We start from the raw sequence: 26496 nt of genomic DNA on the forward strand, positions 1-26496 counted from the left end.
TCCAATTTATCCAATTACAAAATAGCAACATTGGCATCATGAGATCAGCTAACAAAACTTTCAGAGGCAATCTATCTTCCTACCAAAAGTAGCCAACATCTGTGGAGCTCGTACCATGACTAAGGGTCAACGTAAGTGGTTTGCATGCTGCATGTATCAGGATGGACTAGGTTATGCTGCAGTAACAAATTAACCCCAGAGTCTCAGCAGCTTAGCAACCAAGGTTGATTTCTTACATTGCATGTCCACAATGGGTTGACTGGGTATGGTGTGCTCCATATGGCCACTCAAAGACCTAGAATGATGGAAATTCTGCCATCTTAATGCAAGGATTCTCCCATAGTTACTGCACGAGATGAGAGAATGAGATAGTTATTCCCAAGCCCTCAAAAGCTGTAGGCTACAGATGATGTCAGTGACTTCCACTTATAGAGCATTGGACCCTGGCATGGATCCATCTAACTACTGGGGGTCTGGGGAATACGGGGAGCACATGGAAATCCCATGAGCAGTAACCATTCCTGCCAGCATGCATTATTTCATCTGAAGCTCACAACCCCATGGAATATATAACAGAGGCTTGGAGCGTTATGGGACCTGCCCCAAGGCATCGTAGATAATGAGGTGCAGAGCTGAGCTATGACTCTCAGCCTGGCAGGATTCAAACCACTATGCTGCATACTCATTACAAAATTCTATGAAATTCCTTCACACAGCAAAACACCACACCAAGTACAAGTACAAGTACCACACCAAGTTGTGCAAAAACAAAATAGAACTCCCCTGACACTTCACCTCCTCACCCACCCCACCCCCCACCGAAAGAATCAACCTATGCAAATAACTGGAATGAAATTCTCAGGCAATTTCGGCAGAGGAAATGGGGTTATCTCATCTGGGTCTCACATCCGACCTCATCAAGACAAGACCTTCCCTAAACTTCACCTGAACACCTAGACACACCGTCATGTCTTGCCACTTCTTACTGGAAGTCCAATGATGATGTCTTTATACAATTTATAGGTCTTTCAATAAGTGCCAAGATAAATGTCATCTCTGTACCTGCATATCATTCAGAGGTAGGCAAGCTTCTGTGTAAAGTGCTAGATAGTAAATATTATAAGCCTTGCAGCACTCATCTGATCTCCATCCTATTTTTTTTTGTTGTTTTTGTTTTACAATTTTTTTTTCTTTTTAGATAGGGTCTAAAAAGAAAATAAAACTTACCCATGTTGTGATATGGATGAACGTTAAAAACATGCTCAGTGAAGGAAGCAGACATGAAAGGTCATATATTGTACAATTCCATTTATATGCAATGTTCAGACTAAGCCAATCGACAGAGATAGAAAGTAGATGAGAGGTTCCCAGGGGCTGCAGGAGGGGGTATGCAGAGTGACTGCTGAATGGATATGAGGCTTCCAATTGAGGTGTTGAAAAAGCTCTTAAACTAGGTAGTGGTGATAACTGCACAACATGATAAATGTACAAAATGTCACTGAATTGTACACTTTCAGATGCACAAAATGGTAAATGTTGCATATATTATACCACAATTTCATTCATTTATTTTGGAGATAGACTCTCACTCCGCCACCCAGGCTGCAGTGCAATGGCACAGTCACAGCTCACTGCTGCCTTTACCGCCTGGGCTCAAGCAATCCTCCCACCTAGTCTTCCAAGTAGCTGGGACTACAGGTGAACGCTACCACACCCAGCTTTTTAAATTTTTTTATAGAGTTGCTTTCTCACTATATTGCCCAGACTGGCCCAAACTCCTGGCTTCAAGTGATTCTCTCATCTCAGCCTCCCAAAGTGCTGGGATAACAGGTATAAGCCATCACGCCAGGCAATTTTTAATTCTCGTGTGAAATTTTCAACTAATAAATTCCTAGGATTAAAAAAATGTCGATCAACATGGGGATTAGAGGAAAAAATAATTTTAAACAAGAGAAAAAATTTAAATGAGATGATGTATATGTATACAGTGCCTGGCCTCATGATCACTGAGTCCACTGCAGCTTTTTTTTTTTTTTCCAGATAGGGTCTCACTCTGTCACCCAGGCTGAGTACAGTGGCATAATCATGGCTTACTGCAGCCTCAATCTCCTGGGCACAAGTGAGCCTCCCTCCTCAGCCTCTCAAGTAGCTGGCATTACAGGTGCACACAACCACACCTAGCTATTTTTGTTGTTGTTGTTGTTGTTGTTGTATTTTTTGGTAGTGACAGGGTCTCACCATGTTGCCCAGGCTGCCATCTTGAACTCCTGGGCTCAAGCGATCCTCCCACCTTAGCTTCCCAAAGTGCTGGGATTACAGGTGTGAGCCACCATGCCCACCCTCTTGTAGCTCTTTTAATAGTGCTGGTGAACAATAATTTGCTCTCCCTATAAAAACAGGACATACTAAGCCAAGGAAAGCACCAATCTAGGTTGTTCTCCCCAGATCTTCAAAATGTTGGAATTAGTAAAAGAGTCCAAAATATGGTTTGATTTTTTTTTTTTTTTTGGAGATGGAGTCTCATTCCGCCCTCCAGGTTGGAATGCAGTGGTGTGATCTCGGCTCACTGCAACCTCCGCCTCCCGGGTTCAAGCAATTCTCCTGCCTCAACCTCCCGAGTAGCTGGGATTACAGACATGTACCACCATGCCCGGCTAATTTTTGCATTTTTAGTAGAGATGGGGTTTCTCCATTTTGGCCAGGATGGTCTTGAACTCCTGACCTCAAATGATCGACCCGCCTCGACCTCCCAAAGTGCCAGGATTACAGTGTAAGCCACCATGCGAGGCCAGTTTGATTTCTTATTGTGGTAAAATACATACAAAATCTATTATTTTAGCCATTTTCAAAGGAAAAACTCAGTGGTGTTAAGTGCATCCACCACATTGTACAGCCATGTCCCCCATCCATCTCCAGAACACTTTCATCCTCTCCTGCAAATATGTGGCACCTTGCTACACTGTAGGTTTTTTGACCCACAACTCAGCTGGGCTGAATTAATAATGTGGACTTTGTTCAACAACGGACTAAAGAGGGAGAAGCCCATGAACTCTGTGAGGAATGCATGACAGGTGCTCGTGGGATGACAGGGCTCGGGGCCCTCCAGCTGCTGCTGCCGCCTGTCTTGCTGGGCGGCCACCCCCTCCCAGGGAGGAAGAGCACTCACAGCTGCTGCCGATCTCCTTCCAGGGCTTCTGCTGGGACTAGGATCAGGATGTGGACAGCCCCCCAACCTGGACCCTCTGGCCGGGGAGGGTGTCAAGACCAAGTAACTCATGCTGCCCTTTGTCACAATGACCTCCCCATCCCACTACACCGCCATCCCAGGTAAGTGTCACTCTGCCCATTTCACCCGATGCCCATCAAAGCCCCAGCATCCGTCATTCCCTGGGATAAGATGCAAAAGCTCGGTCAGCTCTAGGGAGGCTGAGGCGGCTCCGGGGTCTCACTCTGTTGCCCAGGCTGTAGCTCAGTGGCATAATCACAGCTCAGTGGAGCCTCAAACTCCTGGTCTCAAGCAGTCTTCCCTACCTCAGGCTCCCCAGTAGCTGGGGATACAGACAAGCCACCACATCTAATTTTCTCATTTTCTTAGAAATTGGGGCAGGGGGTGTCTCACTGTGTTGCCTAGGCTGGTTTTGAACTCCTGACCTCAAGTGATCATCCCACCTCAGCCTCTCAAAAGTGCTGAGATTGGAGACATGAGCTACCGTGCCTGGCCGGATCTTTTTTAAAAAAGTAAATCAGTCCAGGCATGGTGACTCACCCCTGTAATCCCAGCACTTTGGGAGGCTGAGGCGGGTGGATCACCTGAGGTCAGGAGTTCAAGACCAGCCTGGCCAACATGGTGAAACGTCTTCTCTCCTAAAAATACAAAAATAAGCCGGGCGTGGTGGCAGATGCCTATAACCCCAGCTACTCGGGAGTGTGATACAGGAGAATCACGTGAACCCAGGAGGTGGAAGTTGAAGTGAGCCGAGATCATGCCATTGCACTCCAGTTTGGGCAACAGAGCAAGATTTTGTCTCCAAAAAAAAAAAATAAATAAAAGTAATAAAAATAAAAAGGTAAATAACTAAAATCGCTTTTTAAAATTGTATAAAAAAGCTGGGCGCGGTAGCTCACGCTTATAATCCCAGCACTTTGGGAGGCCGAGGCAGGCGGATCACGAGGTCAGGAGATCGAGACCACTGTGAAACCCCGTCTCTACTAAAAATACAAAAAATTAGCCGGGCGTGGTGGCGGGCACCTGTAGTCCCAGCTACTCGGAGAGGTTGAGGCAGGAGAATGGCGTGAACCCGGGAGGCGGGGCTTGCAGTGAGCTGAGATCGCGCCACTGCACTCCAGCCTTGGTGACAGAGCAAGACTCCGTCTCGAAAAAAATAAATAAAATAAAAACTGTATAAAAATAATAAAACATTGACATTTACAGAGCTCAGTTAGATGAGGTGACTCATACCATCCACTGGTGTCCCGGTTCTCTTACATGAGAATTCAAATGTCTTTCTGTGGCCCAAAAGATCCCACACAGCCGGGACCCTGGCCCATCTTCTGCCAGCCTCTCTAATCTCTCTCTCTCTCCTTCACTTCCCTGCAGATCACAAAGGCCTTTTGCCTGTTCCTTCTGCCCTGCCCCCTCCAGCCCCTGGGCCTTGGCCTGTGCTAGTCCAGTCCCTCCAGCACAGCAGGAGCATGCAGTCCAGTCGGGGAGACAGACACCAGACACCCAAACAGGCACTTACATCCTGTGACAACTCGGGAGGCATCAAGGATGACAACGAGTTTTCCAGGCCCAGACTACAGGGGTAAACTGGCTTCAAACTAGAGAGGGAGAAAGGGGGTCTCTGAGCATGGGGCAGTTGAGCTGAAAGAGATCTCAGGGGACCAGAGCAAGGAAAAGTGTTCCAGGCAGAGGGAACAGCATGTGTGAGGTCTCTGAGACAAAGACCTGGTCATTTCAGAATCCCAGTGGCCACGAAAATAGAGGGATTCTGACCTAAAAATGAGGGAGAGGAGGCTGCTGGAAAGCAAAGGACTCTGTGTAAGAATCATAATAGTGGGAGTGGAGCCAAGATGGCCAAATAGGAACAGCTCCAGTCTACAGCTCCCGGCCGTAGTGATGCAGAAGACAGGTGATTTCTGCATTTCCAACTGAGGTACTGGGTTCCTCTCACTGGGGAGTGTCAGAAAGTGGGTTCAGGACACTGGGTGCAGCACACCAAGCATTATCCCAAGCAGGGAGAGGCAATGCCTCACCCAGGAAGCACAAGGGGTCAGAGAATTCCCTTTCCTAGTCAAAGGGGTGACAGATGGCACCTGGAATATCGGGTCACTCTCACCCTAATACTGCACTTTTCCAATGGTCTTAGCAAATGGCACACCAGGAGATTATATCCTGTGCCTGGCTTGGAGGGTCCTACACCCGTGGAACCTCAATCATTGCTAGCACAGCAGTCTGAGATCAAACTGCAAGGCAGCAGCTAGGTTGGGGGAGGGGCGCCCACCATTTCCTAGGGTTCAGTAGGTAAACAGAGTGGCTGGGAAGCTCCAACTGGGTGGAGCCCACCTCAGCTCAAGGAGGCCTGCCTGCCTCTGTAGACTCCACCTCTGGGGGCAGTCCACTGCCAAACAAAAGGCAGCAGAATCCTCTGCAGACTTAAGTATCACTGTCTGACAGCTTTGAAGAGAGTAGTGGTTCTCCCAGCACGCAGCTGGAGATCTGACAAGGGACAGACTGCCTCCTCATGTGGGTCCCTGACCCCTGAATTGCCTAACTGGAGGCACCCCCCAGTAGGGGCAGACTGACACCTCACATGGCTGGGTACTCCTCTGAGACAAAACTTCCAGAGGAATGATCAGGCAGCAACATTTTCTGGTCACCAATATCCGCTGTTATGCAGCCTCCACTGCTGATACCCAGGCAAACAGGGTCTGGGGTGGACCTCCAGCAAACTCCAAAAAACCTGCAGCTGAGGGTCCTGACTGTTGGAAGGAAAACTAACAAACAGAAAGGACATACACACTAAAACCCCATCTGTACGTCACCATCATCAAACACAAAAGGCAGATAAAACTGCAAAGATTGGGAAAAAACAGAGCAGAAAAACTGGAAACTCTAAAAATCCGAGTGCCTATTCTCCTCCAAATGAATGCAGCTCCTCATCAGCAATGGAACAAAGCTGGACAGAGAATGACTTTGACGAGTTGAGAGAAGAAGGCTTCAGATGATCAAACTTCTCTAAGCTAAAGGAGGAAGTTCGAACCCATGGCAAAGAAGTTAAAAACCTTGAAAAAAAATTAGACAAATGGCTAACTAGAATAACCAATGCAGAGAAGTCCTTAAAGGACCTGATGAAGCTGAAAACCAAGGCACGAGAACTATGTGACGAATGCACAAGACTCAGTAGCTGATTCGATCAACTGGAAGAAAGAGTATCAGTGATGGAAGATGAAATGAATGAAATGAAGCAAGAAGAGAAGTTTAGAGAAAAAAGAATAAAAAGAAATGAACAAAGCCTCCAAGAAATATGGGATTATGTGAAAACACCATATCTACATCTGATTGGTGTACCTGAAAGTGACAGGGAGAATGGAACCAAGTTGGAAAACACTCTGCAGGATATTATGTAGGAGAACTTCCCCAATCTAGCAAGGCAGGCCAACATTCAAATTCAGGAAATACAGAGAACACCACAAAGATACTCCTCGAGAAGAGCAACTCCAAGACATATAATTGTCAGATTCACCAAAGTTAAAATGAAGGAAAAAATGTTAAGGGCAGCCAGAGAGAAAGGTCAGGTTACCTACAAAGGGAAGCCCATCAGACTAACAGCGGATCTCTCGGCAGAAACTCTACAAGCCAGAAGAGAGTGGGGGCCCATATTCAACATTCTTAAAGAAAAGAGTTTTCAACCCAGAATCTCATATCCAGCCAAACTAAGCTTCATAAGCGAAGGAGACATAAAATACTTTACAGACAAGCAAATGCTGAGAGATTTTGTCACCATCAGGCCTGCCCTACAAGAAGTCCTGAAGGAAGCACTAAACACGGAAAGGAACAACAGGTACCAGCCACTGCAAAAACATGCCAAATTGTACAGACCATCAAGGCTAGGAAGAAACTGCATCAACTAACAAGCAAAATAATCAGCTAACATCATAATGACAGGATCAAATTCACACATAACCATATTAACCTTAAATGTCAATGGGCTAAATTCTCTGATTAAAAGACAGACTGGCAAATTGGATAAAGAGTCAAGACCCATCAGTGTGCTGTATTCAGGAAACCCATCTTGTGCAGAGACACACATAGGCTCAAAATAAAGGGATGGAGGAAGATCTACCAAGCAAATGGAAAACAAAAAAAAGGCAGGTGTTGCAATCTTAGTCTCTGATAAAACAGAGTTTAAACCAACAAATATCAAACAAAGAGACAAAGAAGGCCATTACATAATGGTAAAGGGATCAATTCAACAAGAGGAGCTAACTATCCTAAATATATATGCACCCAATACAGGAGCACCCAGATTCATAAAGCAAGTGCTTAGAGACCTACAAAGAGACTTAGACACTCACAAAATAATAATGGGAGATTTGAACACCCCACTGTCAACATTAGACACATCAACAAGACAGAAAGTTAACAAGGATATCCAGGAATTGAACTCAGCTCTTCACCAAGAGGACCTAATAGACATCTACAGAACTCTCCACCCCAGATCAACAGAATATACATTCTTCTCAGCACCACACCTCACTTATTCCAAAATTGACCACATGTTTGGAAGTGAAGCACTCCTCAGCAAATGTAAAACAACAGAAACTGTAACAAACTGTCTCTCAGACCACAGTGCAATCAAACTCGAACTCAGGATTAAGAAACTCACTCAAAACCACTCAACTACATGGAAACTGAGCAACCTGCTCCTGAATGACTACTGGGTACATAAAGAAATGAAGGCAGAAATAAAGATGTTCTTTGAAACCAATGAGAACAAAGACACAACATACCAGAATCTCTGGGACACATTCAAAGCAGTGTGTAGAGGGAAATTTATAGCCCTGAATGCCCATAAGAGAAAGCAGGAAAGATCCAAAATTGACACCCTAACATCACAATTAAAAGAACTAGAGAAGCAAAGAGAAAACACTTCAAAAGCTAACAGAAGGCAAGAAATAACTAAGATCAGAGCAGAACTGAAGGAAATAGAGACACAAAAAACCCTTCAAAAAAATCCATGAATCCAGGAGCTGGTTTTTTGAAAAGATCAACAAAATTGATAGACCACTATCAAGACTAATACAGAAGAAAAGAGAGAAGAATCAAATAGACACAATAAAAATTGATAAAGGGAATATCACCACCTATCCCACAGAAATACAAACTACCATCAGAGAATACTATAAACACCTCTATGCAAATAAACTAGAAAATCTAGAAGAAATGGATAAATTCCTCGACACCTACACCCTTCCAAGACTAAACCAGGAAGAAGTTGAATCTCTGAATAGACCAATAACAGGCTCTGAAATTGAGGCAATAATCAATACCTTACCAACCAAAAAAAGTCCAGGACCAGATGGATTCACAGCTGAATTGTACCAGAGGTACAAGGAGGAGCTGGTTCCTTTCCTTCTGAAACTATTCCAAACAATAGAAAAAGAGGGAATCCTCCCTAACTCATTTTATGAGGCCAGCATCATCCTGATACCAAAGCCTGGCAAAGAAAAAACAGAGTTTTAGACCAATATCCCTGATGAACATGGATGCAAAAATCCTCTATAAAATATTGGCAAACTGAATCCAGCAGCACATCAAAAAGCTTATCGAACATGATCAAGTGGGCTTCCTCCCTAGGATGCAAGACTGGTTCAACATACACAAATCAGTAAACATAATCCAGCATATAAACAGAACCAATGACAAAAACCGTATGATTATCTCATTAGATGCGGAAAAGCCCTGTGACAAAATTCAACAACTTTCTTGCTAAAAATTCTCAATAAATTAAGTATTGATGGGACATATCTCAAAATAATAAGAGCTATCTATGACAGACTCACAGCCAATATCATACTGAATGGGCAAAAACTGGAAGCATTCCCTTTGAAAACTGGCACAAGACAGGGATGCCCTCTCTCACCACTCCTATTCCACATAATGTTGGAAGTTCTGGCCAGGGCAATCAGGCAGGAGAAGGAAATAAAGGGTATTCAATTAGGAAAAGAGGAAGTCAAATTGTCCCTGTTTGCAGATGACATGATTGTATATCTAGAAAACCCCATCGTCTCAGCCCCAAATCTCCTTAAGCTGATAGGCAACTTCAGCAAAGTCTCAGGATACAAAATCAATGTGCAAAAATCACAAGCATTCTTATACACCAATAACAGACAAAGAGAGAGCCAAATCATGAGGGAACTCCCATTCACAATTGCTTCAAAGAGAATAAATATCTAGGAATCCAACTTATAAGGGATGTGAAGGACCTCTTCAAGGAGAACTATAAACCACTGCTAAATGAAATAAAAGAGGACACAAACAAATGGAAGAACATTCCATGCTCATGGGTAGGAAGAATCAATATCGTGAAAATGGCCATACTGCCCAAGGTAATTTATAGATTCAATGCCATCGTCATCAAGTTACCAATGACTTTCTTCACAGAATTGGAAAAAACTACTTTAAAGTTCACATGGAGCCAAAAAAGAGCCCACGTTGCCAAGTCAATCCTAAGCCAAAAGAACAAAGCTAGAGGCATCACGCTACCTGACTTCAATCTATACTACAAGGCTACAGTAATCAAAACAGCATGGTACTGGTACAAAAACAGAGATATAGACCAATGGAACAGAACAGAGCCCTCAGAAATAATGTCACATATCTACAACCATCTGATCTTTGACAAACCTGAGAAAAACAAGAAATGGGAAAAGGATTCCCTATTTAATAAATGGTGCTGGGAAAACTGGCTAGCCATATGGAGAAAGCTGAAACTGGATCCCTTCCTTACACCTTATAAAAAATTAATTCAAGATGGATTAAAGACTGACATATTAGACCTAAAACCATAAAAACCCTAAAGAAAACCTAGGCAATACCATTCAGGACATAGGCATGGGCAAGAACTTCATGTCTAAAACACCAAAAGCAATGGCAAGAAAAGCAAAAATTAACAAATAGGATCTAATTTAACTCAAGAACTTCTGCACAGCAAAACAAACTACCATCAGAGTGAATAGGCAACCTACAGAATGGGAGAAAATTTTTGCAATCCACTCATCTAACAAAGGGCTAATATCCAGAATCTACAATGAACTCCAACAAATTTACAAGAAAAAAACAAACAACCCCATCAAAAAGTGGGCGAAGGCTATGAACACACACTTCTCAAAAGAAGACATTTATGCAGCCAAAAGACATGTGAAAAAATGCTCATCATCCCTGGCCAGAGAAATGCAAATCAAAACCACAATGAGATACCATCTCACACCTGTTAGAATGGCCATCATTAAAAAGTCAGGAAACAACAGGTGCTGGAGAGGCTGTGGAGAAATAGGAACACTTTTACACTGTTGGTGGGACTGTAAGCTAGTTCAACCATTGTGGAAGTCAGTGTGGCAATTCCTCAGGGATCTAGAATTAGAAATACCATTTGACCCAGCCATCCCATTACTGGGTATATACCCCAAGGTTTATAACTCATGCTACTATAAAGACACATGCACATGTAAGTTTATTGTGGCACTATTCATAATAGAAAAGACTTGGAATGAAGCCAAATGTCCAACAACAATGGACTGGATTAAGAAAATGTGGCACATATACACCATGGAATACTATGCAGCCATAAAAAATGATGAGTTCATCTCCTTTGTAGGGACATGGATGAAGCTGGAAACCATCATTCTCAGCAAACTATCACAAGGACAAAAAACCAAACACTGCATGTTTTCACTCATAGGTGGGAATTGAACAATGAGAACACATGGACACAGGGAGGGGAACATCACACTCCGGGGCCTGCTGTGGGGTGGGGGGAGGGGGGAGGGATAGCATTAAGAAATATACGTAATGTTAAATGACGAGTTAATGGGTACAGCACACCAACATGGCACATGTATACATATGTAACAAACCTGCATGTTGTGCACATGTACCCTAAAACTTAAAGTATAATAAAAAATAAAAAATAAAATAAAAACTTTGGCTGTGGACTCCAAATATCCTGCTTCATCATCTCTCCACTCCAGAAACTTTTCACATGCTTACAAAGGGTGTTCGTTTCTCCTCTAAGTATTTGCCCTCCACCCCCACCTGCAAGAAGGTAGAAGTAGGGCCTATGCCTGGGATGGTAACTCTCAAATATAAGGCAAGAACTGTCTCTCCTCCAATATCCTCAGGACTGAAGGACTGTGAAAGTCTGCATATTGATCCAGCTTCTCCCTCCCTTATCTGAAGGGACTTATTTCCTTCAAGACACTTTTCTTCTTCCCACCTAGCCCCATGCCCCACCCAGTCATCTTCCAACCCATCTCTCCCCACCTCTATGCCCCACAAGATGGGCGTGACCACAGCACCTGGAAGTTCCTTAAAATTGAATGGTATGTCGGGCCATGTGCGGTGGCTTATGTCAGTAACCCCAGCACTTTGGGAGGCTGAGGCAGGCAGGTCACTTGAGGTCAGGAGTTCGACACCAGCCTGGCCAAAATGGTGAAACTCCATCTCTACTAAAGATACAAACATAAGCTGGGTGTGGTGGTGCATGCCTTGGGGGGCTGAGGCAAGGAAATCACTTGAACCTGGGAGGCAGAGGTTACAGTGAGCCAAGATTGTGCCATTGCACTCCAGCCTGGGCGATAGAATGAGACTCTGTCTCAAAAAAAAAAAAAAAAATTGAATGGTGTGATTAGCTTATGTTTTTTAAAAATGGAATGGTGTATTCATTTTCTAAGCTGCATAACAAATCAACACAAATTTAGCAGCTTAAAACACCCATCTATTACCTCTCCTTTCCTGTGGGTCAGGAGTCTGGGGGTGCAGCTTTAGCCGAGTCCTCTGCTCAGGTTCTTACAAGGTTGTGATCAAAGTGTCGGCTGGAATTAATGTCTCATATGAGGCGTGGGGTCTTCTCCCAACCTCACATGCTTGTTGGTAGAATTTATTTCCATGCAACTGTGGAACTCATTGGCTGGCTTCTTCAAAACCAGATGGGTGTGGTGGCTCACGCCTGTAATCCCAGCACTTTCGGAGGCCGAGGCAGGTGGATCACCTGAGGGCAGGAGTTTGAGACCAGCCTGGCCGATATGGTGAAACCCCATCTCTACTAAAAATACAAAACTTAGTCGGGCATGATGGTGCATGCCTGTAATCCCAGCTACTTGGGAGGCTGAGGCAGGAGAATCACTTGAACCCGGGAGGCAGAGGTTGCAGTAAGCCAAGATCGTGCCACTGCACTCCAGCCTGGGCAATAGAGTGAGAGTCCATCTCAAAAACAAACAAACAAACAAAGAAAAACCAAAAACCAGGAAGAAGGAGTCTGTCTCCTCCAGACCCTCATTGAAGATCTCACGTGAAGATGTCAGCCCCACCCTGAATAATCTCCCTTTTGATTAACTCAAAGTGAATCGATTAGGGGCGTAGTTACATCTGCAAAATCCCTTCAACTTTTCCATAGGTATAGATTAGAAGCAAGCCAGGGGTCCTGCCTACACTCTAGGGGAGAGGAGATTACACCTGGCATTTATCCAGGGCAAGAACCGAAGGGGTCATCTCAGAATTCTGCTTTCCAAATAGATCCTCAGTGGAGCTGACATGACTGGGTGAGCACCAGCCTTTGTTTAAAGGCCACAGAGAATGGTGCCCTGGTTCAGATCTCCAGCAAGCCTCCAGAATGATGGTCCAGTCTCTGAACGCAGGGCCAAGGAAGCAGGAGCTTTGGGCGCACATGGGGGCTGGCTTCCCCAACTTTGAAGTGAGTCATCACATCCGTATTAGACCTTAGCTGTTGCTTAGGCAAATACGATGATTTAGAAGAAGATGGACAGAAGAGGAGAGTTAATTTAAAAGTACTCATATTCGGCCGGGCATGGTGGCTCATGCCTGTAATCCCAGCACTTTGGGAGGCTGAGGCAGTCAGATCACGAGGTCAGGAGATGGAGACCATCCTGGCTAACATGGTGAAACCACGTCTCTACTAAAAATACAAAAAATCAGCCGGGCATGATGGCAGGTGCCTGTAGTCCCAGTTACTCGGGAGGCTGAAGCAGAATGGCGTGAACCCAGGAGGTGGAGCTTACAGTGAGCCGAGATCGCGCCACTGCACTCCATCCTGGGCAACAGAGTGAGACTCCGTCTCAAAAAAAGAAAAAAAAAAAAAAGAAGGCACTTATATTCATTCCCTAGGGCTGCCACAACCAAGTACCAAAAGCTGGGTGACTTGAAACAAGAGAAATTGATTGTCTTGTGGCTCTGGTGGCCAGCAGTCTGAAATGGAGGTGCCAGCAGGGCCACACTCCCTCCTGCACTTGTCGGGGAGTCCTGCCTTGCCTCTTCCTAGCTTCCTGTGGTCTCCTGGCAGTCTTCAGTATTCCTTGGTTTGCAGACACACCAGTCCAATCTTCCGTCTGATCCATGGCCTTCTTCCCTGTGTCTCTGTGACTCCGCATGTCCTCTCCTCTGTTATAAGGACACCAGTGATTGACTTAGGGCCCTCCCTACTCCAGGATGACTTCATCCTGATCAATAGCATCTGCAATAACCCTGTTTCTTTCTTTCTTTCTTTTTTCTGGAGACGGAGTTTCACTCTTGTTGCCCAGGCTGGAGTGCAATAGTGCGATCTCAGCTCAGTGCAACCTCTGCCTCCTGGGTTCAAGCAATTCTCCTGCCTCAGCCTCCCGAGTAGCTGGCATTACAGGTATGCGCCACCACACCTAGCTAATTTTGTATTTTTAGTAGAGACGAGGTTTCTCCATGCTGGTCAGGCCCGTCTCAAACTCCTGACGTCAGGTGATCCATCCGCGTCGGCCTCCCAAAGTGCTGGGATTACAGGTGTGAGCCACCAGGCTTGGCCCGCAATAACTATTTCTAAATAAGATCACATTCTGAGCTACTAGAATTTAGGATTTCAACATGCTTTGAGGAGGACTCAATGTAACCTGTAGGAATACTATGTGGGCCACACATGCTGCTTCACATTTGTTATCCCAGCACTTTGGGAGGTTGAAGCAGGAGGTTCATTGCTCAGGGCCTAGGGGGACACCAGGTGCATAAGACCACAGCATTGACTGGTGTGGGGGCTCATACCTGTAAGTTTGGGAAGCTAAGAAAGGGCGATCACTTGAGCCCAGGAGTTTGAGGCCAGCCTGGGTGACATAGTGAGATCTCATTTCTTAAAAAAAAAAAAAGAATTAGCTGGGCATGGTAGTACCTGCCTATAGTCCCAGCTCCTCAGGAGACTGAAGCAGGAGGGTCGATGGAGTCCAAAAGATCAAGGCTGTGGCGAGCTGTGATTGCACCACTGTACTCCAGCCTGAGCAATAGAGCAAGCCCTGTCTCAAAAAAAAAAAAAAAAGTCATCTCCCTTGTCTTCTAATTCCCTGAGCTGTCATAGAAAGGAAGTGAAGGAACTGAAGCAGTGAAAGCATCCCCCAAAAAGGGACTTTTCAAAACCAGCCTAAGCAACATAGCAAGACCTTGCCTTTAGAAAGTATTTAAATTTGAAGGAAAAAAAAAGGAGCATTATGGCACAGAGTTGACAGCTACAGGTGTGGCTACATCCAGGTCCTCAAACTATATCGTCAGAATGACCCCTCCCCCTCCCCCTCCCCCCGATTTCCATTTTACTTTCTTAAGCATGAACATGAAATTTCCAAGATTCTCTCTCCTTTGGCTAATCTGCTTCTCAGACCCAATCACTGTGGCCAGGGTGGTGGAAGGATACTCACATCCAGGCTGGGACCACATGCCCCAGCTCCAGATCAGGGTGGGGAATGGCCAGTCGCACACATGCCGTGGGGGACTAGTGACTCCTCGGTGGAAAAGCAGGGACTGTCAGTGGAGAGGAGCGATAGAAGGCAGGCTGACACAGTGCAGTGTATCTCCTGCACCAGCCTGGGCCTCGATGTCTTGAGAACTGATGACCCAGTACTCAGTCCAGGGCAATCCCAACTCCATCTGTGGGGCTGCCCACAGTACATGGACCCCCTCACTGGATTTGCTGACCACACGTGCAAACAGCCACCTCCCAGCCCCACTCCCCGCAGTCCCCCTGAGCCCTGTCAAAATTCCCCTCAGTTCTCACCAAGATTAAAAGCAATTCCGAGGGCGAGCGGCTCATTCTGCTAGTTTAACTTTCTCGATTCCTTCCCTCTCCAGAACTCTGTACTTACTGCTCCATCACTGGTAATGACAATGAACATTTTCACAATCTCAGGTTTTATTGCAAAGTGATTGAGGACCAGTTAGAATAAGTTATGCTACAGAAACTCAAGAAATCCCATCAAGCAAATGGTGGGCAAAGTAACAAGACCTTGCCTCTAGAAAAAGGGAAAAAATTTACCAGGTGTGGTGATACATGCCTGTGGTCTCAGCTACTCAGGAGGCTGAGGTTGGAGGATCGCTTGAACCCAGGAGACAGAGGCTGCAGTGAGCCGGGATCTCACCACTGCACTCCAGACTGGGCTACAGATCCTTTCTCAAAAAAGAAAAAAATTAAACAAAATTAAGGCCGGGCACGATGGCTCATGCCTGTAATCCCAGTACTTTGGGAGGCTGAAATGGGCAGATCACGAGGTCAGGAGATCGAGGCCATCCTGGCTAACACGATGAAACCCCATCTCTACTAAAAATACAAACAATTAGTCAGACATGGTGCTGGGTGCCTACAGTCCCAGCTACTCTGGAGGCTGAGGCAGAAGAATGGAGTGAACTCGGGAGGTGGAGCTTGCAGTGAGCCAAGATCACGCCACTACACTCCAGCCTGGGCAAAAGAGCAAGACTCCATCTCAAAAAAAAAATCAAATTAAAAATTTTTTTTAGACCAAGTCTCACTCTGTCACCCAGGCTGGAGTGAAATGGTGTGATCTCGGCTCACTGCAACCTCCGCCTCCTGGGTTCAAGTGATTCTCATGTCTCAACCTCATGCCTCAACATGTCTACAGGTATGTTGTCACCATGCCTGGCTAATATTTGCATTTTCAGTAGAGATGGGGTTTCAACATGTTGCCCAGGATGGTCTTGAACTTCTTGGTTCAAGCAATCTACCCACCTCAGCCTCCCCAAATGCTGAGATTACAGGCATGAGCCACCGTGCCCGACCTCTAACTTTTCATTATGGAAATTTCCCATATGTGCAAAAAGTAGGGAGAGAATTGCACCATGAACCCCCATGCACCCATCATCCCACTACAAGAACTTGTCAACAGTTCGCCAATCTCATTCCAGTTCCCACTTTTCTTTTCCTTCTTACTATTTTAGGATATTTTAAAGCAAATTCCAGACATTTCATTTCACCCACATCCATAACACACCAGGGTGCATTCTTGATGTAAGGATTTTGTTTTGTTTTATAACCCCCATGCGATTGCCACAGTTAGATTTAACATGAAGAAACTAAGATTCTTGCAGGTGGAGAAAAGATCTAATTACCACCTTAAACCCTCTCCTACTAGCACTTCTCAGAGCTGAACGTGTATGCAACTCACCTGGGCATCTTGTTAAAATGCAGATTCTGGCCCAGCAGGTCCTTCCAGGTGAGCCCTGAGGGTCTTCAATTCCAAAAGCTCCCAGGTGATGCAGTGCTGCGGGTCCATGAATCACACAAGAGGAAGGGTCAGCCAAACACCCACAACAACTGGGTGCAAAGTCCTGACTGTTCCTGACTGCAGGGCCTTCAGTGAACGGGGAAGCTGGGGACCATTTGGGAAAGAAGGGATGTTTTTCGTATCAGCTCCAGGCCTTGTAAAACTGCCAGGGAATAACAGACACAAGGTCAGCAAAGTCTAACCAACAGCATGAGTGCATTCATATTCCACAACCACTGCAGGAAAGAACCATGAAATGGGTGGCTTCAAACAATTTCTGGGCCGGGTGCCATGGCTCACACCTAAATCATCTCAGCACTTTGGGAGGCTGAGGTGGGTGGATCACTTGAGGCCAGGAATTTGAGACCAGCCTGGCCAATATGGCAAAACCTCATCTCTACTAAACATACAAAAATTAGCCATGCATGGTGGCAGGCACCTGTAGTCCCCGCTACTTGGGAGGCTGAGGCAAGAGAAAGGCTTGAGCCTGGGAGGTGGAGGTTGCAGTGAACTGAGATCGTGCCAATGCACTCCAGACTGGGCAACAGAGCAAGGCTCTGTCTGAATTAAAAAAAAAAAAAAAAAATGTCTGGAGGCCAGAAGGCCAAAATCAATCAAATGTCAGCAGGAGCATGCTCCTTCAGAGGTTCTAGGGGAGAATCCATTCCTTGCCTCTTCCAGCTTGTAGAGGCTACTAGAATTCCTCAACTTGTGGCTGCCTGATCCATCTCTGCCTCTGTGATCACCTTGCCTCCTCCTCTTCTGTCAGGGTCTCCTCCTCTGGAGGAAGAGTGTCAGGCCTCTGAGGCCAAGCTAAGCCATCATATCCCCTATGACCTGCACGTACACATCCAGATGGCCGGTTCCTGCCTTAACTGATGACATTATCTTGTGAAATTCCTTCTCCTTGCTCATCCTGGCTCAAAAGCTCCTCTACTGAGCACCTTGTGACCCCCACTCCTGCCTGCCAGAGAACTCCCCTTCTTCCTTTACCTACCCAAATCCTATAAAATGGCCCCACCCCTATCTCCCTTCACTGACTCTCTTTTTGGACTCAGCCCACCTGCACCCAGGTGAAATAAACAGCTTTATTGCTCACACAAAGCCTGTTTTGTTGTCTCTTCCCACGGACACGCATGAAAAAGAGTGTCCTTTTTTTTTTTTTTGAGATGGAGTTTCACTCTTGTTACCCAGGCTGGAGGGCAATGGCATGATCTCAGCTCAGTGCCACCTCCTCCTCCTGGGTTCAAGCAACTATCTTTCCTCAGCCTCCCCAGTAGCTGGGATTGCAGGCATGCGCCACCATGCCCGGCTAATTTTGTATTTTTAGTAGAGGTGGGGTTTCTCCATGTTGGTCAGGTTGGTCTCGAACTCCTGACCTCAGGTGATCCACCCGCCTCTGCCTCCCAAAGTGCTGGGATTACAGGCATGAGCCACTGCACCCGGACAAAGGTGTCCTCTTATAAGGACACTTGTCTTTAGATGTACAGCCTACCTAAAATACTCCAGGATAATCTCAAGATCCTTAATTACATCTGTAAAGACGCTTTTTCCAAATAATGCCACCTCCACAGATTCTAGGCACAAGGATCTGGATATATCTTGTGCAAAGCCACCATTCAGCTCACTACACTAGAAAGAGGAAAAACAACGAAGTAACAAAAAGCGCAGAAGAAAGAACAGATGCAGCTTGTGTGGCAGTGGCCATCAAGGCAGGTTGGGGTAAAACTGTGTTAACAGAACCCCCAGATGGAACTCAAGTGTGGCCGTCTACTCCCAGCTTCTCACAGAAAACGTTTTTGTTTCTGACAGCGGAATAAGAGAAGAGGTGGGAAGAGAGATAGCCCATTCTCTGTTGGCGTAATTCCTAAGGAATTGTGCCTCTACCTTCGGGTCATTCTCACTTACTGTTCAAGGATAAAATGATTTATTGTTGGCCATAATTAAAAAGCAATGCCAACAGAAGCAGCCTCAGCATTTTTCATTTGTACTTACACATGAGCGAGAGCAGTTTAGGGAAACGGGTGCCTTCAGGTTCTGTTTTCTCCATCTAGAAAAGGGCTGCCTTCGTGGAATGCTGGTCCTGGGGAGAAGCCTCATTTCTACAGCAGGAATTGATACAGTTTTAAATTCCAATTGGTACCCGGAGCTACCCGTCCTCATTTCAGGCACTTCTGGTTTGTTCTGGGTTCAGTGGGTGAGCAATGAATAGAACTCTGGGGAGGAGGATTTGGAGCGAGCGTGGTTTTGATCCCCAGAGGGAGCTTTTTTTCCATCAATGTCTTGACTGTGATTCAGAATGGGCTTCTCCGCTCAAGATGGGGGTACTGGGCTGATTGAAGGCAGGTGATTGACTTGATTTGGTGGCTACTTTTATACTAGCTGGTTAACAAGCTATTTTCTTCATTAGTTTCAGGCAGGTGAGCTTAATGAAGCATTGGACCTCCCACATTACAAGAAAATAAAGATGTAGCTTATATGGTAGGTTCAAAGGAGTTAGTGAACAAACACAGTAGGGCCACAAATTATTGTTAAAGACATGAATGCATGAAAGTGTATCTCTGTCGAAATGGACTTTCTGCAACCATACTGTTCCACCTGAAAATTAGTAGATAGAAATTCAGCAAATGCTTGGACAGGGGATACTCTCAGAAGTATTCTGACTAACTAGCATGGTTTCTTTTCATATCACTAAAGTAATTTCTTCTCAAATTGACTCTGGACTAAATCTTATGATACCTACTTGTTCCAATTGTACTTAGCCACCTGTAAATAAGGTGGGGGCAGTGGTATGAGGAGCTGTTGAATGAAATTAAACATTTGTTGGATGCCTACTGAAGATAAAGCCCTGTGCTTTGTGCCAGGGAGATTCCAGAAAAAATGAGGCACAGACCTACTCTCAGGAAGCTTTTGCAAACTAATGGTGAAAACACATCTGCAGGCAATGACTTATGGTATAAGAGGAAATGGGGCCAGGTACGGTGACTCACACCTGTAATCCCAGCACTCTGGGAGGCCAAGGTAGGTAGATCACTTGAGGTCAGGAGTTCAAGACCAGCCTGGCCAACATGGCGAAACACTGTCTCTACTAAAAATAAAAATAAAAATAAAATTAGCCAGGCTTGATGATGTGCACCTGCAATCCCAGCTACTTGGGAGGCTGAGGCACAAGAATCACTTAAACCTAGGAGGTGGAGACTGTAGTGAGCTGAGATCCCACCACTGCACTCCAGCCTAGAAGACAGAGCAAGACTCTGTCAAAAAAAAAAAAAAAGGAAATAAGATTGGTGTTGAATGGGAAATCTAAGCAGGATGGAATGGCAGGAGAGTGCCCACTCACCCAGCTCCAATAACAGTTTTGACAGCCATGACAATATTGCAGGGACACCCATTCCTCATGGTATCTGAAGCCCCATGAAGGCTTGCATCTGGAGGCTGGTTCAGTCTTGACTTTAAGATAAGGGGATACAAGGAATGATTTTCATCTATTCCAAGCCAATAGTCCAGCCAAAAATCTAGGTCTGAGATGATGAGAAAAAGCAAGTCATCAACCATGTCAGCCATTTCTTCTTCATCATCATCATCATATCATCATCAAAAACAAAAGACAGACCTGTAACCGTCTTGTGTGCTTGGCTCTCATCTTAGTTCAAAATATAGAAGTAAATTCTATGGCCAGTGAACAATGACCAAAATAGCTCTCATCACTCTTGTCTGCCACCATGTAAAACGTGCCTTTTGCCTTCCACCGTGATTTCGAGACTTCTTCAGCCACATGGAACTGTGAGCCCATTAAAGCTCTTTTTCTTTATAAATTACCCAGTCTTGAGTAATAAAATAGTGGTTTGTCCACAACATCAATGAACGATGCTGTCACTTGTTCCAAACGCATATCATTTAAGAGGTTTGGATAAACAACAACCTAAAATAAATAAGCACTAAGCAAACTCAAGGCTACATAATCCCTGTGGTGAGGTAACTGACAATGGGTACAACTGGGACAGTTTACTGTTAAATCACCTCTATCTACATGTGCCCAAGCGGTGAAATACTTGGTTTTAATCCTAAAAAATCATGGTGCACATTTACTCCTGCCTTCCACCTGGGCTCTAACGTCACCTCCTCAGAGAAGCCTGCTTTTCTGTGCTTCCACTCTGCTTTTTTTCAGCATTTAGTAGAACATCAGTCACCAATCGTATCTGGGAACAATGAATATAAGAAAGAGAAACCCTTTTGCATGAGCTTGAGGACAAGGAGCACACCTTATCTGTAACAGGCAAACTCATGGGCACGAGAAACAAATGAGAGGCCATGAGAGAATGGAAACTGCAGTTACAGAAACCAAAATTCCTCTTTCTTGCTCTCAGAAGCCCATGGTGCCTCCTTTTTTTTTTTTTTTTTTCAGACGCAGTCTCGCTCTGTTGCCCAGGCTGGAGTGCAGTGGTGTGATCTCAGCTCACTGCAAGTTCCACCTCCCGGGGTTCACGCCATTCTCCTGCCTCAGCCTCCCAATTAGCTGGGACTACAGGCACCCATCACCACACCCAGCTAATTTTTGTATTTTTAGTAGAGATGGGGTTTCACTGTGTGAGCCAGGATCGTCTCGATCTCCTGACCTCATGATCCGACCGTCGTGGCCTCCCAAAATGCTGGGATTACAGGCGTGAGCCACCGCGCCCGGCAGCCCATGGTCTTTCTTATCAGCCCTGTGGACTTTCTTATCTCTGCTTCTCTCACTCACAACCAATTTTCCCTTTTTGCTGGTGGCCCATTATGGCAGCCAGCAGAGCCCACCACCAGCTGATCAGTCAGTTACTGGATATCTTGGACAGGGAGGGAGGGAGGGAGAGAGAGAGAGAGAATGACAATTGGGCTTCTGGCCAACCAATTGAGTATAGGGAGGGGAAGTACCATGGTATAAATAGGGTCCTAAGACCTGCTTTCCAGCATGGCCAGTGAGTAGGGAAATTGAGGGAAGGTACCTGCAAACACAGCAGACATCTCAGAACATGCTCTCTGTTCTTAGTTCTCTCTCCTGCCTTCTCCTAGATTGTAAATATCACAAGACAATCTAGGATAGTACCTGGCTCAAAATATTTGAGAAAGAGAAAAAGGAAGGCATTGGATCAAACTGTGGACTTCATGGTTTCCTATATTCACTCTGCAAGTTTTTGGGTTTTTTGTTTTTTGAGACAGAGTCTCGCTCTGCTGCCCAGGCTGGAGTGCAATGGCATAATCTTGGCTCACTGCAACCTCCACCTCCCAGGTTCAAGCAAATCCCCTGCCTCAGCCTCCTGAGTAGCTGGGATTACAGGCACGCACAGCAACACCAGTTAATTTTTGTATTTTTAGTAGAGACGGGGTTCCACCGTGTTGGCCAGGCTGGTCTCGGACTCTTGACCTTGTGATCCACCCACCTCGCCTTCCCAAAGTGCTGGCATTACAGATGTGAGCCGCCACACCTGGCTGACTCTGCAAGTATTTAAGTGAATGAATGTCAGTCCCTGAGAATCAAAAGAAAGGCATTGAATCTCCGTTAGGTTTAATCAGCTGTGGGGTGTCCTGGGTTTGGGATCAGTGGGATGAGGAACAAGCAGGTTCTCCAAACCACCACGCAGGGAGGGGAGGTTTAACTAGGCCAAAGATGATGGGTGGGGTAAGTGCCTGGGTTTCAAACAGCTTATGCCAGGCCTAAAAACCGACGCTGAGGCAGAAACTGTATTAAGCAAATTGATGACACATGGAGGGGGTCAAAAAGTTTAATATTGCCAAGAAGAATACAAATATTGATCATGCAATATGTTATGGTTATCACGCCATCTCCTGCTACCTGCCAAGTTTCCTTTACCATGAGATAGAAGAGATTTGTGGATCTGACCTACTCCTCCATATTGTAAGGTCCCTGAGAGTGGGCTCATGACATTCAAGTTTTATAAATGTGGCATAAAGACTCATGCTGGCTGCCATGTGGCCCAATGCCAGTTCGATGCTGCATTCAAAGAACCATCATTCCGGCATCCAAGCACACTTAAAGGCAATTGAAATGTTTTCTGCCGTCCCTCAAGACAAACACCAAAGAAAAATTGTTTTCAAAATGCATAGCAACACTTCTTAAAATCTTATTTTCCCATCCCTTTCTCTCTCTTTACCACATTCCCAGGAGTTTCCCAGGAGCAAAACTGTCATAAAGACCCAGGAGCAAAATGATTAATGACTTCACTATATCTGATTCTGATTTAGTTGGTTTAGAGTGGTGTCCAGGCATACGTATTTTTTAAAATCTTGCTGGGCACAGTGGCACACACCTGTAGTCTCAGCTACTCGGGAGGCTGAGGCAGAAGAATCACTTGAGCCCAGGAGTTTGAGTCCAGCCTGGGCAACATAGCAAGACCCTGTCTCTGAAAAAAAAAAAAAAAAAAAGGCAAAAACAAATCTCTCTCAGCTGCAGTCAGGGTTGATAACTAGTTGATCAAATAATTGTGGTAGCCACCCTTCGCAATGGACCTTAATATTCCCAACTCCTGGTGTTATTCATTGTGGAATCTGCCTTAGCTAGTCCTCAATTGGGTCTGGTATCCAGGCCCCACCTTGAGAGGCTAGTCCCACCTCCTACCCCACACATGGTTTTACACTTACTTTCAAGACTGGCCTAAAAATGTAAAAGGTACTTCTTTTGACCTTGTTTCCAATGAAACAACTATTCTAAACATTCATTTAGGATGGTTAGGGAAATTTGAACACCAGCTAAATATTAGAAGATATTTGCTTCAAAATAACCCAGCTTGGTAATGAGATGATGGTGGCTGAGGCTGGTGATAGGCACAGAGGGCTTCATTATCAAATAGAAACAAGTGGAAAAAACAGAATCTTTTCCATAATAAAAATGTAAGGTAAACACGAAAATGTATTGAGTGCATAAAAAGAATCTATGGTCTCACAGGCATTAGCTTATAATTTGAACATCAAAAATAAAAGTGACGGCCAGGTGCAGTGGCTGATACCTGTAATCCCAGCACTTTGGGAGACCAAGGTGGGTGGATCACTTGAGCCCAGGAATTTGAGACCAGCCTGAGCAACACAGTGAGACCCTCATCTCTAAAATAAATAAATATAAATAAAAGTGACTAGAATTGATTATGGAACATCAACTCTATTTGAGTCTATAAAGATTATTGGTGGAGGGGGGCAATGGGGAGAAGGAGAGAGATAATATATTTGTGACCTACATTATTTTCCTTAGTTTTGAGAGAATCTACAGGTCTCCTGGGTCTTCTAGCCCAGTATTTATTTTTATTTTTTATTTATTTATTTCTTTCTTATTTTTTGAGATGGAGTCTCACTCTCTCACCAGACTGGAGTGCAGTGGTGCAATCTCGGGCCACTGCAACTTCTGCCTCCCAGGTTCAATCAATTCTCCTGTCTCACTCCCCAAGTAGCTGGGACTACAGGTACCTGCCACTTCACCCAGATAATTTTTTTTTTTTTTTTGAGACAGAGTCTGGCTCACTTGGCCAGGCTGGAGTGGAGTGGTGCAATCTCAGCTCACTGCAAGCTCCACCTCCCAGGTTCATGCCAGTCTCCTCCCTCAGCCTCCCGAGTAGTTGAGACTACAGGCACCTGCCACCATGCCTGGCTAATTTTTTTGTATTTTTAGTAGAGACAGGGTTTCACTGTGTTAGCCAGGATGGTCTCGATCTCCTGACCTCGTCATCTGCCCACCTCAGCCTCCCAAAGTGCTGGGATTACAGGCATGAGCCACTGTGCCCAGCCGCACCCAGCTAATTTTTGTATTTTTTGTAGAGATGGTGTTTCACCATGTTGATCCAGGCTGGTCTCGAACTCCTGACCTCAGGTGATCCGCCCGCCTTGGCATCCCAAAATACAAGGATTACGGGCATGAGCCACCACACCCTGCCTATTTTCCTTAGTTTTCAGAGAACCTTTGGGTCCCCTGGGTGTTCTAGCCCAGTATATCTCAAACTTTGCTGCACCGAGGACATTGTTGAAATGCAGGTTTTCACCTGGGAGGCTCAGTGGACCAGCAAATCTGCATTGGTTTAGGAAGCTCACTCTGAGTAGCAAGCTTCAGTGAGGACCAGGCAGACCCCCGCCTGCCAACCCCCTCTCAGCTGGGCTTAACTCTGGCGCTATCCTGCCAGGGTTCCTCCTCTCAAAATAAATAGGAGATATTTCAAAAAGTCTCTTGGAAAAAAAGCCCTGTTTTAAAATTGGGGTGTTTAGGATTGGCCATCTGCTCACCATGGGGTTTTAAGACCTTTGCCCAGACCCCTGCAACCAACTTAGAAGAGACATCTTTACTTTTAAAGGCCCCACTTCACACCATATTAAATTCATTAAAATCAACCCCCATGACAGGCATATCTCAGGCATCACGCCCTCAGAACGGAGTTGCAGCTGATCACTTGACAATGTTGCAAAGTATTAAACATGCATTCATTTCAGCTTTGCAGTTTTCACATTTAGGAGCCAATTGTCTTAGATCTAAAGCATTCATGTTGAAGCATTGTTATGGGCCTCAGACACTACGCTTCCCAGCCTTAATGGCCTCTGCAATGCTGGTTCCTACTGCCCCACCCTTGGGTTCCGGCCGGCTAGCCCATGCCACGTCACTGCTCCCCCATTCAAGTTGCCTTAGATGTGTGGTTTCCAAACTCATCTACACTTTAGGGTCACCTGGGATTTTTTTTTAAATCTTCCAAAACCCAGGCCACACCCCAGAACAATTAAACCTCAACCTCTGCAATGGGACATAGCATCCGTATTTTGTTTTGTTTTGTTTTTGAGACAGGGCCTCCCTCTGTTACCCAGGCTGGAGTGCAGTGGCACAATCATAGCTCATTACAGCCTCCAACTCCTGGGCTCAAGCAACCCTCCCACTTCAACCTCCAGGGTAGCTGGGATCACAGGCGGGCAAAACCACGCCTGGCTAATTTTTAAATTTTTTATAGGGACAGTATCTCCCTATGTTCTCCAGGCTGGTCTCAAACTCCTGGGCTCAAGCGATCCTCCTGCCTCAGCCTCCCAAACTGCTGGGATTATAGGCATGAACCACCATGCCTGGCCATCAGCATCTGTATTTTTTGAAGCACAGATGAGTTTGGGAACTACCGCCCTAGACTGAGCTCGGTTTCCTAGCCCTGCCTGACCATAGGATTCGGCTGGGCTGCTTCTGAAAACAGAGCTCCCCAGGCTCCTTCTCAGGTAATTCTGATTCATTAGGTCTGGGGTTGGCCCTGGAATGTGCATTTTTTATAAGAGCCCTCTGGGTGAATCAGGCTAAAGCCAGTTTGGGATCTGAGACCTTGGAGATCATTCCCCAGCTTCTCTCCTAACCTAGTTCCCAGCTTGGCCCACCTCACCCAGGCTGTGTCACCTCTGACTTCACCGATTACACCTGAGAGGGAAGCCCCAGCCATCACAATGTGAGAACATTTTACAACGACGAGGAAATGCCAAATACATTTTAAAACTCATTCAGGATTAGCGTTCACTTTAAACTTGACAGACTCTGAGAATGGGCTGGCCACGTGCTATGCACAACCCTTAGTGCTCTTCTGTGACTAGTATTTGGATAATTGATTGTTGGAAGCTCAGGAAGCCTCTCTCTCTCAGAGGGGTCGAAGTTAACTTCCTTATTTCTGAGGTAGGGAAGAAAACGAGGATGTCCTGCGT

At 45.5% G+C, this 26496-nt stretch overlaps 1 long non-coding RNA gene across 1 annotated transcript in view; it reads right to left on the reverse strand.

Moving 5' to 3' along the window:
* LOC116473802 (uncharacterized) overlaps window positions 1-17353 on the reverse strand; it is a 24734-nt gene extending 7381 nt beyond the window's left edge. Inside the window, exons 1-2 of the long non-coding RNA XR_004249419.2 lie at window positions 16705-17353; window positions 15303-15400 (exon numbers count right to left, since the gene is read on the reverse strand). This is a non-coding gene — a long non-coding RNA (uncharacterized LOC116473802). The remainder of the gene's footprint in view (window positions 1-15302; window positions 15401-16704) is intronic.
* Between the last annotated feature and the right edge of the window lie 9143 nt (window positions 17354-26496).

This window comes from Hylobates moloch, unplaced genomic scaffold, assembly GCF_009828535.3.
Source record: "Hylobates moloch isolate HMO894 unplaced genomic scaffold, HMol_V3 SCAFFOLD_8, whole genome shotgun sequence".
Classification (NCBI taxonomy): domain Eukaryota; kingdom Metazoa; phylum Chordata; class Mammalia; order Primates; family Hylobatidae; genus Hylobates; species Hylobates moloch.